We start from the raw sequence: 10,018 nt of genomic DNA on the forward strand, positions 1-10,018 counted from the left end.
TGAATTCGCTTGTCCGTTTGACCTACCGTTTCTTCCTACATGTTTGTAATTTGATTCTCCATCATATGGAGTTAAAGTCCGGCATCTGGCTTAATAAATTTTGAGACTTTTATGCATTCGGCTTATTACCTTTTTACAAGATTTTGACCCGTTTACGCTTAAATGCATATTTTGACCCGTTAAGGGTATTTAATCCTTTTAGTCTAGAACTTGTGCCTTTCTTTTGTCGCTACAAAAGTTCCATATCTAATTAATTACAATTATTCCACCACAACTATTTTGTGGCGGATTTATGATAATGAACCCCTTTTTCCAAATTTTATCCATCGGTTGGTCATTTTACGAAAATGACCATTTTTGAGCATTTGACCCGCGAATGCGCATTCCTATGACCTTTGTTCATGTCTAATGATTCCATAACCTTTATGCAAGTTCTTAAATGACCTCTATGAGTTGTTTGCCCAATATACCCTTCAAGGGTGTTTTTGTCAACTTTAGTCCCTCACTTAACGACGAAGGACTTTCACTAAATATTTTGACCAAAATTGTATGTTTAACCAAAAAGTTTAGTTATACGTACCTGGCCCGGGTCAAAGTATTGACCCGTTTACTTAACTTTTGCTTTAAATCTTTATAATTAAAGCGATGCAAACTTATGTTATTTCCTGTGATTACAAAACTCAACAAGCAATTATCAAATGTTATTGTCAAATGGTGTTACCCACACCAATTGACCTATTAAGTCAAATTGACCATTTGTCCGTATGAGATGGTATTTAAGTACCATTTCATCCCCTTTAAACCTATCCCGGTTTTTCCTTGTACTCGTTTTACTTAAAACCATTTTTTTATTTGTTCGTCATTACATGACTAATTTACCATTTTACCCCTTTTTTTTCCATAACTCATAACCATTTTCTTATTGAATCGTGTCGGAACATTCTATACCAACCATTTAGGAGTATTCATAAACAATATTTGCAATTATGTAATTTGTACATAATGTAAAGGGGCGTAAGCTTTACTTACCTCGCATCCGAATACGCTTTCTTCTTTCCTTCTTGATTCGTTTGACCCACTCCCTCCTCCAAGCTTTCACCTAGCTTGTTACGCGTCAAACTATTGTCAAACATTTACAAGGCGGTTAAATTAGTTATTAACAATCGCGACTATTCCACCTTACTTATTTTCTATGCCGAAGCTACTATTCGGCTTCATGATTAGTTAACTTAACTTATCTAAAGTTAACTACTTTCAATCACGTGTTTACTACATTAAGTCTAAATCAACATATTATTTAGAACTCTTATCACTTCATATCACGCGTAATTGCCATATCATTCAAATACGCTTTTCACTCTAAATTTCAACACTTTAGTTCTCATTTAGGCATTTTAACAAACACCTAATGTGCATAATTTTACATATTTACTAACTAGTTCATAACTAATTATTTTCACCAAGATTTATATTAAAATTAAACCTCTATGTCTAGTGTTCATGAATTACATCAAGAACTTATATCATAGCGACCAATATTCATCATACTAGTTCAACCAACCTAGATTATTACTCACATAGCTCATACAATATGTTGGGGTTTCTTATTCTAGATAGAAACCCACTTCATGATATAGCACATAGCTACATTAACACACAATTTATTAATCTTTTCACATGATTTCAGTTAGGTTTATGATCCTACACTCGAATCACACTTTCTTGAATCATAACATTACTCAATCATTCAAGAATTTATACTAATTAAACTTTATCAAAAAATCAAACATCACCAAATCTGAAATTGCAACTTACCTAGTGCTAGAAAAGTGTAGGTGATCAAGATTTTTGATTCATGCAGTGATTATATGCCCAATTCACCCTTCAATTGATCAGATTAGCTGAAATAAGGGTTTGGGGGTTCTTCCCCTCTCCTGGTCGCTCCCACGCACTCACACACTGCTGTGTGTGTCTGTGTGTTTTATTTATTTTATTTTTATAAAATCAAGTTTGGCCATTTATACAAAATCAGCCCCTTTAGTTTATCTTTTTAGACTAATGCACATCAAACTGACTTATTTCATTCAATTACAAGACTTACACTAGGTTATTTATTTCCTAGTTACTTTATCTTGTTCACAACTCCTTTTTGTTTTAAGTCCCGTTAACTCGGGCTCTTATAAACTCAATTCCTTAAAACTTTGATTCGCTCGTATTTAATATTAGGATTTCTTATTTAAATTCCTAATATTTACCGGGTTATTTTTACTACCAACGGTATTCTACCCGTCTTTTAGTATTAACGGAGCTTGTTTACCAATCCCGTTTTCGGGGTGTTACAGCTTGTATAATCATGCACAACATGATTTTGGAAGACGAAGGAAAGACGATATGCCAGAATTATGTGCCAGAAGCCGTTCAAGAGGAGCATCCACAGGCGTCAATGGACGAAAAAATGAATAATGCGCGAGAGTTGCGTTACGAACCGTACCATTCCGCGTTAACGGTTGATTTGGTACAACACGCATGGTCGGTTCGGTATGTACCACCTGAGGGTCAAGAAGAAACGGAGGACGAGGAAGACGAAGTTGGCGAGGGTGAAGAAAGCGAAGACGAAAACTAATGTATTTTTTTTTAATTTAATCGGTTTTTATTTATTTTTATTTCTAGTATTGTACTTTTTTAATTTAATGAAGTATTTTAAGTTTTTAAAATAAAAAAAAATAATTGTTTAATGATTAGAAGGGGCGTTATTGGGCATTATTACCACTACGCCACTTCTGCAATAACCTCCAATAATGCTCCTATGCTGACTGGACTGCCATATGGCGCAAAACACCCAAAGGTGGGGACATTATTGCTCAAACCACTACACATAGTCTTATGATGTATATATTAGCTTTTGGTGAGACAAACTTTCTTCAGTTGTAATCTATTCCCACTCTATCTATGTTATAACCAGGGTTGTTCTGAGAATGAGAAAAAAAATTTAGCTTCGTGCGAGAGGGCCCCCCTCATGTTTTCAAACTTAAAAAATGTTGTAAAGAAAGAGAATATTTAAAAATACTATTGTTGCTTAGTTTATAAACATACAAACTTGTTTCATAAATCACAATTAATATTGATTGCATGAATCAATTGATGTATTTGATTGGTCAAATCTGATTAAATTCGTTGTAGTTTGTGTCCTAGCAAAAGTAAGTTTTTAACTATCTTTCTTTCAAATGTGTTACTGGTAAAATTCACCACATTAGGATATACTTATCTTTCGAATCGGGGAAAACCCTCACCTAGGGTCGAAGCCTATGAACACTCGCCCGAAGGCACGATAGTGGGGTGAGGTAAAACTCGCTCAGTTCAAGGATCGAACTAGCGATCGCCGCCTACTCGCCTAGTCTCCCATCATTACTAGGTGATGTAAAAACTAAATACTAAAGGAAAGAATTGAACCTGAGTCACTTAATTGGCCACCAAAAGTAAGTAAAGGGTCTAGAATTTTAGTTATGAAAACCACGGGATAGCAAGAAAGACTAAGGTAAGGTGGCAAAACCAAAAAAAGGCACCTACCAACCTCGAACTCGGAATCTGAACTTTAGAAGGCATATAGACAGCCAACTAAGCTATGGTTGGTGCCAAGCTAAGTTTTTTTATTATATGTATAATATATAAAAACTTTTAAAATTTTCGGGCCCTTTAGAAATTTGGACCTAGGATCATTGCCCGGCTTGGCCCGGCCCCGTAGCAGGCTCTGGCTTCAGACGACTATGTGGTGTATATGGAAAGCTCGCAATGATCTCATTTTCAATAGCAAGCCGCCTATTGTTGGGAGGATTAAAGACGAAATTAGAGCTCTTGGATTCCTTTGGTTGAGTAGTCGGGCCAAAGAGAGTTCGGTAACATGGACGGGTTGATGTAACTTTGATTTGTCGTGTTTTATTGTTTGAGGTCGGTGGATGTATTGTTTGATAATTTCCGTGTTAAATCGTTGATAATCTTAGTGTTTAATAAAATTTTCGTTGGTCGTAAAAAAATGATTGATAATAATTACGTCAAAAATCTATCTATAAAATCCTAGTAGACAAGATGGGTTTAACGTGTAAAGTGTTGGTCGGCCGCCTGTTTTATCGAACCGGTTCAATGAAGTATCCAATGTTTGATACTTTTCATGTCAACAATCATTTTGTTTGTTTTTTTCTTTGTATATTGTTGAAAACTAAACGTGTGTATTAAAGGATTCCACATGGTAAATTATTTATATTGTTTTGTACGTATATAAACTATGGGGATGGTTCAAATGAAAACCACTTTTATTGTGAAAACTTGAAAACTAACTAAAAAAAGCCTAAAAAACACACAAAAATTTTTTTTTCAATTTTTTTTTTTATAAAAATCGCTACTTTTTATATATAAAAAAAAACTTTTTTTCAAAAAAAAAAAAAAATAAAAATTTTGTGTAGTGCATATGTGTAATAATACACATGTGTAGTACACATACATATGTGCAGTATTACACATGTGCACTACACAAAAAAATTTTTTTTTTTTTTTGAAATTTTTTTTTTATATTAAAAAACCTGCGAAATTTTGATTGCAAAAAAAAAAAAATTAAAAAAAAAAATTTTTTTGTATGTTTTTTTAGCTTTTTTTAATTAGTTTTCGAGTTTTCACAATAATTAGTGGTTTTCATTTGAACCTTCCCCTATAAACTATTTCTATCAATATTTACATAAGTGGACCATTAATTAAACCCGTCATCTTACTAGTTCACTAATTGAATCAGCGCTATTTTAAAATATAAATATGCACTAGTACAAAACCATCAATTGTAACGGTAAATCTTTTTAACTAAAGGGTTCGATATAAAACCGGTAAAAAAACAATAACACCACTATAAATAGCACTTGGATGTTTGTTATAAGGCGTTTTATTAGAAATCTTAAAAAAATGGTTATGATTAAATCCTATATTATTAATATATCCTTTACCACGCTTAGTAATAAAGCGGTTTATAAAACACAACAATCTACATCGATGAATACAAATCGCTTTATTTTACATATTGTACATCGCTAAAGAAAACACCGTTTCATCAAATATAAAAATTTATAGTGGCGCAAATGTATGAGTAAACCGTTTATCAAGCAGTTTGGCAACCATCATCGTCATCATCATCATACTCAGTCACATCAATAGCAAAGTTAAGGTAGGGTCTGAGGAGGGTAAAATGTAGACAGTCTTACCTCTACCCCGTATAAATAGAAAGGTTGTTTCCAATGAGACATGCGGTTCGGAAAAGGCACCTTGTACAGATGGGTTGACCATCAAATTAATAAAAGCAACCTAGAACATTCTTCAGCAATCGTTTAAAGAAGCTCTAGACTATTTCCACGAAAACGGAAGGCTGAATAAAGGTTCAAACTCATCATTCATCACCCTTATACCCAAAGGTAATGATTTTATAACATTTAACCAATTCAGACCAATATCACTTGTGGGAGTTATCTACAAAACCATTTCAAAATTGTTGGCAAACCGCATTAAGAAGGTAGTTAAAGATTTGTTTAGTAAAACCCAAACGACTTTCATAGAAGGCATAAATATTCTCGACAGTATTCTTATGGTCAATGAAACTATAGCCTACCAAAAAAGAATAAAAATGATCTACTTTTATTCAAGGTGGATTTCCAAAAAAGATACGACTCGATAAACTAGATTTTTCTCACCGACGTTCCACATCAAATGAATTTTCCCGAGCGGTGGATTATCCGGATAAACGGATGCTTAAAATCGAGTAGAGCATCAGTCTTGATAAACGGGTTGCCATCAAAGGAGTTCGATTTACACAGAGGCTTGAGACAAGGAGACCTCATCGCATCGTTTCTCTTCATAATAGCTATGGAAGCCTTGCATTTGGTCATGGTTAAGGCTGCAAATAACGACTCTTTTAAAGGCGTCCAACTACCCAACAACGACCCGAGATTGACCCACCTATTTTTTTTTTGCAGATGATGTATTATTCCTGGGTCACAACTCTAGAGAGGATTTTACGAATTTAGTTCGAATTCTAAGACTTTTTCACCTTACTTCTGGGCTAAAAATTAACTTAGAAAAAGGTGGAGTCTACGGTTCTGGTCTTAATATTGGTGAGATTAAGGTATCGCAAATGTGTTGAGGTTCTCGTATGGTACCCTTCCTTTCGCTTACCTAGGTCTACCTATTGGGGTGAGCATGAAGAGAGAGGCATACTGGCAACTGGTTTTAGAGACTTTCCACTTGGAAAGTCAGACATCTTTCTTTGCAGGTAAAGTCACTCTAATCAAAGCTGTATTGGGAAGCATTCCGACCTATTACCTATCATTGTTCAACGCTCTGAGAAAAGTGATTCAGAGGATGGAACACATCAGAAGGAATTTCTTGTCGGGAACAAACGATTCAACAAACAAAATAAGATGGCTAGTATGGGAGAAAGTAACGGAAGTGAGACAAAAAGGAAGGTTAGGAGTAGAAAACATAAAGGACACAAACATGGCACTTCTAACCAAATGGTGGTGGCGGCTAAAGACAGAGTAAGAGTATCTTTGGTCAAAAGTCATCAAGGCACTTCACTTTAGAGGCAAAGAATCAAGGACAATTCCTTTATGTAAAACAATCAAAGGACCATGGAGGTCGATACTGGCAACACAAAGTGATCTGATAAAAAAGGCATAGACATTCACTTGAAGCTGAAGGCTAAAGTTGGAAATGGTAAAAATGTGCATTTCTGGATAGACAATTAGTCTGATCTGGGCATCTTACAAGACACATATCTGGGACTCTTCAAGGCTGCATTAAGAAAGCAAGAAACGATTTACAAGAGTTGGAATATTCATAACAGACATTGGAACATCTTGTGGAAAAATAACCAGATGAGAGACTTACAACTACAACAAAAAAAACTCCTTAAACTCTTTTCTCCAGTCAATTAATCTCACAGATAACAACAACAAATGGATTTGGACTGGTGCTGACGAAGATAAATTCTCGGTAAAACATTTAAAGAACTTAATTAGGGATAGGAACATTGGAGGCAACAACACACATTCGCCATCATCAGTTACTATTGACTCGATTTGGGACCCTTGGGTTCCAAGGAAAGTCAGTTACTTTGTATGGCGATTGATCTTAGGGAGAATACCAACTAAAGTAGCTTTAAAAAAAGAGGAATGATATCTATGGAGGAAGACTGTGTATGGTGCAATCCGAGCATATCTTGATGTATTGCCAATCAGTAAAATTAATTTGGTGCCACTTTAAAATTTGGGAAAACCTTCACCCGCAAAGGACTCCAAGCAACCTTCTGGAAATGATTCGGCTAGGTGAGGTGTTGGGATCCAATTTTATACATAAGAGATACATCTCAGCAATGGTTATGACATGTTTATAAGTATTATGGACAAAAAAGAAACGATAAAATCTTCAACCAAAAGGAGATCCAAATTCAGAGTGTGATTGAAGACATAAAGTCCATTTCGTTTCTCTGGGTAAAAACCAAGTCCAATGAACAAGACTTATCGTGGGAGAATTGGCGTGAGTTCAAAGTCTGTGCATAAAAGTCTTTGGTGTTTAGCTGTACTATACTGTTATATTGCCCTTAGCATCTTGCTAAGGGCTGATTTGTACTCGTCTGTTGGTTTTAATGCATTTCATTTCGCTGGCCAAAAATAAAATAAACATAACAATATAGAGTATACAATTTACGTTTAGATTAAATATATATCTTTTAGAATAATATACAACTATTTAATCTTGTTATTTATCATTTTCACACTTTTTTCATACTTTTATATTTGATGATCATTAACATATAACATATTGTAAGATACTAGCAGGACTACCTGCGCTTCGCAGCGGGCTTTCACTTTGTATCAGTTTTGTTTGGTTCGTTACGGTACCAACACTCAATATAGCAAACCAAAAGCATTATACCTAAGAGGACATCAACACATGTTTTACATCGATCAGAATTTAAATAATGAATACCGATACCGATGTTCGACAGATATCCGCTCGGTTCGTCATGGTACTGAAACCCTACCGACACTCGCTATGGCCTACTGTCACACCCCTAAATTTCACATGCGGAGTATTATCACGGGGTATCTGACTGACCAGGATCATGTCACCAATCATATTGAACAATTAATTAAAGTAAATAAAACCCATCAACATCAATACGATAGTGTCTAAGTAACTCAAAGACCAAAACAAAGTTTTAGTATCAGCGGAAGCATAAAGTTTAAAACCCAATTAAAGTTAAAAGTCCATAATTTTCAAAAGAACCCAACAACGGTTCTTTTCCACAACGACCCTTCCACTGTGCAAGCCCCAGCAAAGTACCTAACGACCTGCAAAGCATGTAGTAGCGTGTCAACATAAAGTTGGCGAGTTCACAGTTTATCAGTGTTGTTCCAAAAACGTAGGTTGTTAAATTACTCTGTTTTATAAAACACGTCATGGGGAGCTACCCCATCCTTTTAAGCTACTAAACTTTTGTCATATCGAAACAAACTGTAGTCATGTTTATGCCTCAAGTCAATGTCTATCATCATTGACCAGTTGCCCAGGCATAATAGTTCACTCCCATCTTCTGCAGCATGGTGTGAGGTTTGTTAGACCTAATAGCGTTACTAACTAATATCCCATTCGCCAGGCCCCGTCGATTAATCGGTATAAAATGTGTGGGGACTTTCAGATAGAGTTCTGTCTAGTCCGCTTAAGACATGTAGTATAAATAGTAAAATAACCGTATTCCATCCCCAGGAATACTAGGCAATCCCAAACCAGGGAAAGTGTTGTTAGTTCCATTCCCAACCACCGGGAATACATGCTTTTTAGTAAAATGTGTGAACTCACCTTAGTTTAGCTCGGCAGAATAAATCACTTGAGCTAATTATGGTCAACCACGTCCTATTATGGTTACCATACAAGTCTGGTTCGTATTCAAATAATACACGTAGTGTTCTACACATATTCTAACAAGATGCATACAAACAATGATCATCATATAACACATATAGCATATAAGTTAAACATGATTCCATAACATAGGCCCAAAGGTGTACAGTTTAAGTGTATGGCCCAACATCAGGGCCCATTAGGAGTGTTCGACCTCCTCACGAGTGTGCGACCTCGTGAGTGTGCGACCCTCATTAAATGTGTGGCCCAGTTTTAGTGTTTGGCCCAATGCAGACGAGTGTGCGGCCCAAGACTTTTAAAAGTCCAATTCAAGTGTGCGGCCCACTATGGTGTGCGACCACATAAGAGTGTGCGGCCTTACCATAATGTGCGGTCATGCTTTATTTGCTTGTACAATGTGCAGTTCAAATGTGTACCGTATGGAAGTGTGCGGTGTGCATCAAGGAGTTGTACGACATGTAGTATAGGGTGTACGGTATGCCGGTGTGCAACCGGTAAGTGTGCGGTGTCAATTTAAGCATTGTCGTGATTCACGGCTATCAGTTAGCATTCCATATTGCACGATTAAACTAACTTTCTTTAGATGCAATTATCATTCAAATCCACACTCAAATTTAATCAGATGCATACTCCTTTCAACGATTATTCATCACCGGTAACCCTAATCCGTAGACGTTTCATCACATAATCGTAACATTTACATTGATTCTCATGAGCACAATTCATCATTTAATCATTAATCATAACCCACATTCAACTAGATCAATTATCATAATTATTTCAATAATTTCTTATCATCATACAAACCCTAGTTTTCATGTCTCATCTAAACAACAATAACAACTGATTTATACTTGATAATCATCAAAAGTGTATATATAAACAACCCTAGATCATCGATTACATCTCATTTACTTCTGAATCAATTCTAATAGTTGGTTATTACAAGTTGTTCATCAAGAACTCTACTATCATACAACCTAAACATCGAACATTATTAATCCTTTCATACCATCAAGCATCGATCACCAAGCAAGAACATAATCAAACACAAACATCATGT

Source organism: Helianthus annuus, chromosome 16 (genome assembly GCF_002127325.2).
Source record: "Helianthus annuus cultivar XRQ/B chromosome 16, HanXRQr2.0-SUNRISE, whole genome shotgun sequence".
Lineage (NCBI taxonomy): Eukaryota > Viridiplantae > Streptophyta > Magnoliopsida > Asterales > Asteraceae > Helianthus > Helianthus annuus.